A 7,887-nucleotide genomic window follows, 5' to 3' on the forward strand; every position below is an offset into this window, starting at 1 on the left:
ACTATCGAACGTTTACTCTAGCATGACAGAGATCTCTAAACTCTTTCAGCTCGGAAGTGTAATTAAGACTGGTGGTGAGATTCGATTAATAACCAAGGAGACTCATTCCTACCTCATAACTATAGCCCATTAAATTTTATGCAACCACGACTAGGTACTGAAGTTATTATGTGGCCCAGTTCCATCAGATGATCCCTCCAAGTACCGTCTATACTGCAGTGTACTCGAGAGTGAGACAGTGATATTTGCAAGTGACTATTATCCGGAAAGTGAAAAGTGAAAAAAAAAATCAGCATTTCATAAACATTCAGTTGCTCGCACCATGAGATACGTTGACAGCAACCTTGAGATCAACAGCCCACTTCCTCTACCACTGGACCGCCTCATCCCCCAGGGCAGTGTCACAGGAACCCGGTGTTTGTCGTGTCTACATTTATTTTTTAAGAATGTATAATTATGGCCAGGGCATATTTACACTGATGAATGCTGTGTTGGGGAATGTGACAGGGGAGACAGTGTGACAGGGAGATGGAGTATGATTTTTTTTTTTCTTTTTCCTGGGCATATACCTGGCCGTCCTTGCTATGAAGCCCAACAGTCCTCGTACATGCTACACGCCTTCACATGTCACCACTTCTGTGCTAATACCTACTGCCCATAATGGATACATGCAAGGGCCGGTGTGTTTTTAATGACATGGCTGTAGGCCTTGTGGAAGATTAGTGAAGTCTTTTTAATCGAACTTCACACAGACTGCTCTTTGCTCTAAACGGAAATAGAACTCGGGCATTTTCAGACAGCAGGAAACTTTTCCAACCACCTGGCCACCATTACCACCACCACCCGCGATGAGAATGGAGAAAAAGAGAATGTAAGAGGATGAGAGAGGGGAGAAAGTGCAAGAGAAGGGAATGAAGTGCGTGAGATGGGTAGGGAAAAAGTATGGAAAAAGGAAGAGTGTGAGCGAAGAAGATGGGAATGGTTAGTGAGGTGGGAAACACTAGGGTAATAACAGGAGATTTATGTGTTGAGGGGCTGTTACATCACACAGCCACCACCACCACCACCACCATCCACCACCACCACCACCTCCACACCCACTCATTACCACACCAAATCGAACTTGTTACCCTCTTCTTCCTGTTCATTTCACACCCTCCTCTAGCTTGTTACCACCCCAACTCCTCTTCACTTCACTCCCTCCTCAGCCTTGTTCTACTTCACCCATCTTTCCATCCACCACCCATTCCTCACTTCCCTCACCACTCTCCCAATCTTTCTTCCCTTTATCCACTTCTTCCCTCCACCTCCTTCCTCCTTATACCTCCTTCAACACCCACCTTTCTCCCTTCCTCCTACTTCTCCCCCTCCATCATCCCCTCCACTTACCGCTCCTTCAAACCCGCTTCTTCGTCACCTCACATCCAATCCTATTTTCCCTCCTACCCCCAAACTTCACTGCTGCTCCTCCACCTCCTATCCTCCACCCTCCACGTCTACATCGCTCCACTGCATCTCGTCCTACGTCTTTACTTTTGTTTTAATCATACTACAATTAAACGATCATATTTAGCTTCAGAAATACCCCTCGTGCTGTAAGCGTTAATGAAGGCTGCATCTGACTCCTCCTGTGCAAAAGTCCATGAATAAACCAAAAAGAAAAAAGACATAAGAAAAAAAAAAGATTCAAGAAGCTAAAACTTTCCTAGTTGCGTTTTTCTTTCTTTCTTTTTTTCCGCGGATCTTCTCTTTACAGTTTTGGTTCCGGTGCGATTTCTTTCTTATCAGCACTGTTGTTTGTTCCAGCACTATTCTTACGTCTGCTGTAGTTTCCGACACCAAACTATTGTTATCATTACCATCAGTACTTTTAGTAGTAGAAGTAGAGTAGTAGTAGAAGTAGTAGCAGTAGCAGCAGTAGTAGTAATTATTATTATCATTTACTTATTCATAACACTCAGTGCTGTTAATATTTTAGGTAACGTCACTATCATTATTTTTCTCCTCCTTGCATGCTCTGTTGTCACTTACTAATCTCTTTTAATCATGTGTAAAAATCTAAAATGGAAAATAATCAGCCTCGTCAACTTTACCAACACCCACGATAGTCCACTGTGATTGATATGGTCCCCTTCTGGCTGTACTGACTGAAACCAATATCTCTTTCTCTCTTTTCTCCCTCCTCTCTCTCATTTTGCTCTTTTCCCTTGCCACCCCCTTCTCCCTCACTGCCCTTTTTTCCTCACCTCCCTTTTTTACTCATCATACCCCCTCTTCCTTATAACTTCCCCTCCCTTGCCACCCTCATCTTCATCACCACCCCTCTCTCTCCTACACCTACCCTCTCTCCCTCACCAACCCTACCTCACCACCCCTCTCCATCACCACCCCTCCCTCTCCCACACCTACCATCTCTCCCTCACCACCCCTCTCCATCACCACCTCTCTTCCTCACCACCCTTCTCCATCACCACCCCTCTCCCTCACCACCCCTCTCCCTCACCACCCCTCTCCCTCTTTACCCTTCTCTCTCACCACTCCTCTCCTTCGCCACTCCTCTCCCTCGCCACCCCTCTCCCTCACCACCCCTTACCCTCACCACCTCTTTCCCCCACTACCCCTCTCCCTCACCACCACTCACCCTCACTTCCTCTTCTTCACCACCCCTTTTTTCCCCTTCACTTCCCTGTCTCTCCCGTCACTGTCTCGTAAATTCCTTTTCCCCATTGCACCCCTACCTTCTACCTTCTGTTCCTTCATTACTTCCTTCTCCTTCACTTGCTTCCCTCTTCATCTTTTCCTTTTTCATCTTTTCTTTTACTATCTCTTTCTTCCTCACGTTCTTCTCCCTCACCTCCCTCTCTTCTTTCCTACCTACTCCTATTCTCTCCCCCACCTGCCTCCAACCTCCTCCTCCTCCTCCTCCTCCTCCCACATCGCGTCATCCACCTTTTGGAGCAAGAGGTAGAATCCAGGCCGCTCTCTCAAGGTTGCAATCTACCTCCCCACACCTCCACACACCTCCACATCTCCACACCCACACACCCTCACACACACCCCTCACCCCCCAGACCCTCACCCCGCACCCCCACACACCCTCACACACATCCCACACCCACACACCCTCACACACACCCAACACCCACACTTCTACATCTTCATACCCAATCCATCCTTCTCCCTCAATCATCTCCACCTTTCCCACAGCGCTAAATACACCTCTTTCCTTCACATCCACTTTTCTTCCCTTCCAGTATCCATCTTCCTCGTCCATCTCCTCCACTCCCACATTCCCACAACCACTCCCACATATTTCTATCCCACAGCTCTATATTCACCTCTTTACCTCCCATGTCAACTCTTTTTTTCCTTTAATCAATGACTCCGTTCCCTCCCCATCCCACTCCCGAATCTCCATGTCCTCTCCCACACTGACCTATTCCATTCCCACAATTCTATATTTAACTCCTCGCTTCCCACAACCACTTTTTCTTCCACCATATTTATAAATTTTTTCCCCCTCTCCCCACTCCCAAACCCAGCCCCTCTTCCACACCTTCAAATCCACCCCATTCCACATAACCCCTTACCATTCACCATTTTCCTTGCTCCACATCCACTCTATGAAGGGAAACATCCACATCCTCTTCCATCCTTCCCAACCCTCCACATTCACCCCTCCACCTCCACAGCCGACCTTCACCCCTACACATCCACACAGTCCCAGATACTCGTACACTCCACCCATCCACCTGGCGGCTACTCCACCCAAGTAATTAGTCCCTCCACTTAGGTTACCGTCCAATTAACGTCCTGTCATCCACTCTTCACCTCTCCATTCTCTCTCTCTCTCTCTCTCTCTCTCTCTCTCTCTCTCAATCAATCAATCTGTCTATTCATCTATCCATCTGTCTATCTATCTATCTATATCTATCTATCCGTCTTTCTCCCCTGCATCAATCTTCCACCTCCAGCCTTCCATCTTCCCTAGATCTCTAACTCTGAGGGAGAGAAAGGAAGAGAGAAACAAAACAAAGATGGAGCGATGGAAAGGAAAGAAGAAGGCGAGGGGATATTAGGAAGAAAATGAAGAGGGAGGAAAACTGACAGAATGAAGGAAAGTTGAGAAAGAAAGGAAAGCAGAAGGAAAGGAAGGTCAGTGTAAAGTAAAGGAAGGGAAAGGAGGGTAAAGGTATGGAAAAAAGGGAACAACAGAGGGATGACAAGAAAATAAGTTAGATATGGACAGCAGGAAAAGGAGGAGGAGGGAAGGGAAAGGAACAGGGAATAGAGAGAGGAAGGAAGTCTTGAGAGGGAGAGAAGAGGAGAGAGGCAAGAAGAAAAGACAAACAGAGTGGGAGGAAAAGGAGGCAAGTGAGAAGGAAAGGAAGAAAGAGGAGGGAAGGAGAAAGGTAAGAGACAGAAAGGACAAGGGGAAGAGAGGGGAGTGGGAAGTAAAGGAAGCGAGAGGGAAGGATGGGAATGGAGAGAGAAGGAAGAGACAGAGGGAAGGAAAAGGGAGGGAAAAACAAGGAAAGCGAAGGAAAGGAAGAAAGAATAAGGGAAAGGGATGGAAGTGAGAAGGAAGGGATAGGAGAGAGAGGATAGGGAAGAGAGGGAAGAGGAGGGAATGCAAAGGGAGAATGAGGGAGGGAAAAGAAGAGGAGAGCAAGGAAAAGGAAGGACGAGGAAGGAAAGAGAAATAAAAGGGAGAAGGGAGAGAAGTGAGAAGGAAGAAAATGGGAGAGAGGGAGGATAGGGATGGGAGGGAGAAGGAGAAAGAGAAGGGAGAATGAGGGAGGGGAAAGGGAAGGGAGAATGAAGGGGGGATGAGAAGGGAAGGGGAGTGTCAAGGATGCGAAGAGAAAGGGACGTAAGTGAGAGAGTGAAAAGAAAAGGAAGAGAGGAGGAAGGGGAGGAAGAGGGAAGGGAGGGAGGGAAGGAAGAGGGGGAAAGGAACTGGAGGGAAAGGAAGGGAAGGGAGTGGAAAGGAAAGGAATACATGGAGGAATGGGAATACAGAGAGAAGAGACAGGGAGGAAATGAATGAAGTGGAGGGGAAACGAAGGAGGAATGAGAGGGAAGTGGGAGGGAAAGAGAGAGAGATAGATGGGAGTGGGAAGCAAAGAAGAGAAAATGAGAAGGACTGGAAAGACAAGATAGTGGGAGAGAAGGGAGACAGAGGGAAGGACAGGAGAGTGGGAGGAAAGGGAATGGGAGCGAAGAACAGGAGAGAATGAAGAGGGAGAGGGAAGGGAGTGGAAAGGAAAGAGGGAGGGAAGGCAAGGAGAGGGAAGGAAAGGAAGGACAGCAGTTTATAGCCTTGCCCTGCTTACCTGGGATTCCCCTCAGGTCCTGTTCCTTCAACCTGTCCTTCCCTCTTTGTCGCACCCCTCCATCTCTCTCTCTCTCCACCCCTCCTTCCATCTCTCCATTTCTCCACTTTGTTTCACCTCCCTTCCTGTTGCTTTTCCTACACTTCCTCCTTCATTCTTCTCTCCATGTCTTCTGTTGCATCCTTTCCTCTTCCTATATACAGCATCATAAATCTACACCTCTATATGCATCAAATTATACCCCTTCCTTGCACCATCCAGCCACACATTCCTTCTCTATATTCCCCCCACGCCCGTCTTTCCTCTTGTCACATGCTTCACTCTGTCACCCTCTTATCTCTCCCCCTCCCCTTCTCTCTCCTTCTGTCTCTCTCCCTCCCTTCTCTTTCCTCCCACTCTCCCTCTCAGCAAACCTTCCTTCTCTGTATTCCCCCACACCCGTCCTTCATCTTCTCATATCTCTCTCTCTCTCCCTGCCACCCTCTTAACCTCCCCCCCCCTCTCCAATATCACCAGTACATCCATTTCCCTATCTCCCCCGTATCCCCCCATCACACCCACACCCCCAACTGCCCCCTTGTCAAGAGCCCAGCCATAAGGAAAGTCAACAACAGCATCATTAAAGACAATATCCCCTGGCAGCGGAAAGTCACTCTCCTTGGATCCCTTGATCAGACTATCCACGAAATCTTAAGAACATTATCGTGGGCTTCGGAGAGTCCCTGACATCCCTTTCCCTAACCTCTTACTTACGGTGACGACTTATTTTTGCTTTATTTGTACTACTTCAGGATGATTTTATTCAGTCTATGGAAGGCCTTTTGTACTGATTTATTTTTTTTTATTTACCTACTTGTATTTATTTATTTATTTATTAATTTTGAGGAGTCACTCGAGGAAGGATTTTTATTTTTCACTCCCCTTTCCTCGTCCTTCCTGGGGGAAAAAATCACACTTACATGGGACAGGTCGTAAGTGCGTTCGTGAATCCGGCTCCTAAGGTATTATTCCCAGGTTGAAGGTACTGTTATGGTGATCCGGTGGTGGTGATGTGAGAGACTAACTATGTAGTGGAGAGTGACAGGCAGAGATGAGATGACAGGAAAGCGATACAAATCTCTGTTGAAGTCCTAGCATTCTAAATTTAAGATTATGTGCATGATGATTTTTGGAAGTTGTTAGTACAGTCACTCATAAAAGAAAAGACCCCCCCTGCCTTAGAGGCAATATAACTCGGGGTATTCAGTGTTGGTAACAGTGTATTTGACGTCAGCCATATGGGGGGATGAGGAGGGGTGTTTGAGAGGAGGGCGGAGTTAATCTGCACGAAACACTGCTTCAATCCACATTTCGAGTCAAACATACTTTATATCTGACTTGTTATGTTGTCCTTCACACAAAATTAACTTTATGCTACAAGAACAAAGAACTTTCAGGTGATAACACAATCCCATACCCGAAACATAAATGCATTAAAGCCGCACATGATGCAAATGAAACCCCCGGCCTCAAGGGTTATTTGGATGGGCTCGACACACTTAGGATGAACTTTGAATGAACTTCCCCCAAACGCAGCTTCACACCCCTACACCTGACGTCATTTACAGTGTTACCAGGACCGATATCATATTGGTTGAAAGGTGTCTTGGCCGGGGGGGTTGTTTCTTTTATGAGTGACTGTACCTTTGTATAGGCCGGGGCTCTAGGATTCTAAGATAGTGTTGTTATGGTGATCTTAACTCAGGCATTTTGAGAGACGGAAGCAATTAGGCTAGATTAGCAGTTAGGAATAGAGTACAAACTAGGAAGTGACGGGAACAAGACCCAAGGAATCTGTTTTGACTCCGAAATACTGAATTTTACTTTTCAAGGTCAGAATAGTCCTTTTTACCTCAACCTGGCCCAGAATTTAATCCTTTTACAGTTTATTTCACGTACCGCAGTGACCGACCAAAACAATAGGCCTACTCTGGTTGTATATACATGTTTTTTTTCCTAGCACTCTTCGTGACTAGCATGATATTCTAGTTTAATCTCTTGTTACAGACTACTCAAGATGGAGAGACTGCAATTTTAAGCCAGGTTAGGGTAAAAAAAAAAATACTAGTAATGTTAGAGACAAGTGACGAGAAGATACAAGTTGATTCATACATAACGGTCCTCTTCCACTCCACCGGGCGATTTCTCGTGTGGTGCAGGGACGGTTCAGTCAGTGTTATCAGTGCACCCTGCATCATTTGTTCATATCTTACGGCCACTGCCACACCCACGCCCACACCAGGAGACTGAGCCGTTCCCACAACTAAAGGTAACGCTAAGTGAGTTTCTAGTGAAGTGCCAGAGCAAGAGACGAGGAAATGCCACACCCAACACTATGTTTTTCTTTTTTTTTCTAACTCTGGGCATAGAAATGACAATCCGCTCCCTGATGCCCAGTAATTCTTCTACATTCCACGCACCTTTACGTGTCACAATTTCGGCGCTAATACCCACCAACCTTGACTGAACACATGCTAGGGCTGGCTCACTCAGAACTGGTGTCATGGTATCG

This window comes from Coenobita brevimanus, chromosome 24, assembly GCF_032717465.1.
Source record: "Coenobita brevimanus isolate Jiangsu-jjx chromosome 24, ASM3271746v2, whole genome shotgun sequence".
In the NCBI taxonomy this organism is placed as follows: Eukaryota; Metazoa; Arthropoda; class Malacostraca; order Decapoda; family Coenobitidae; genus Coenobita; species Coenobita brevimanus.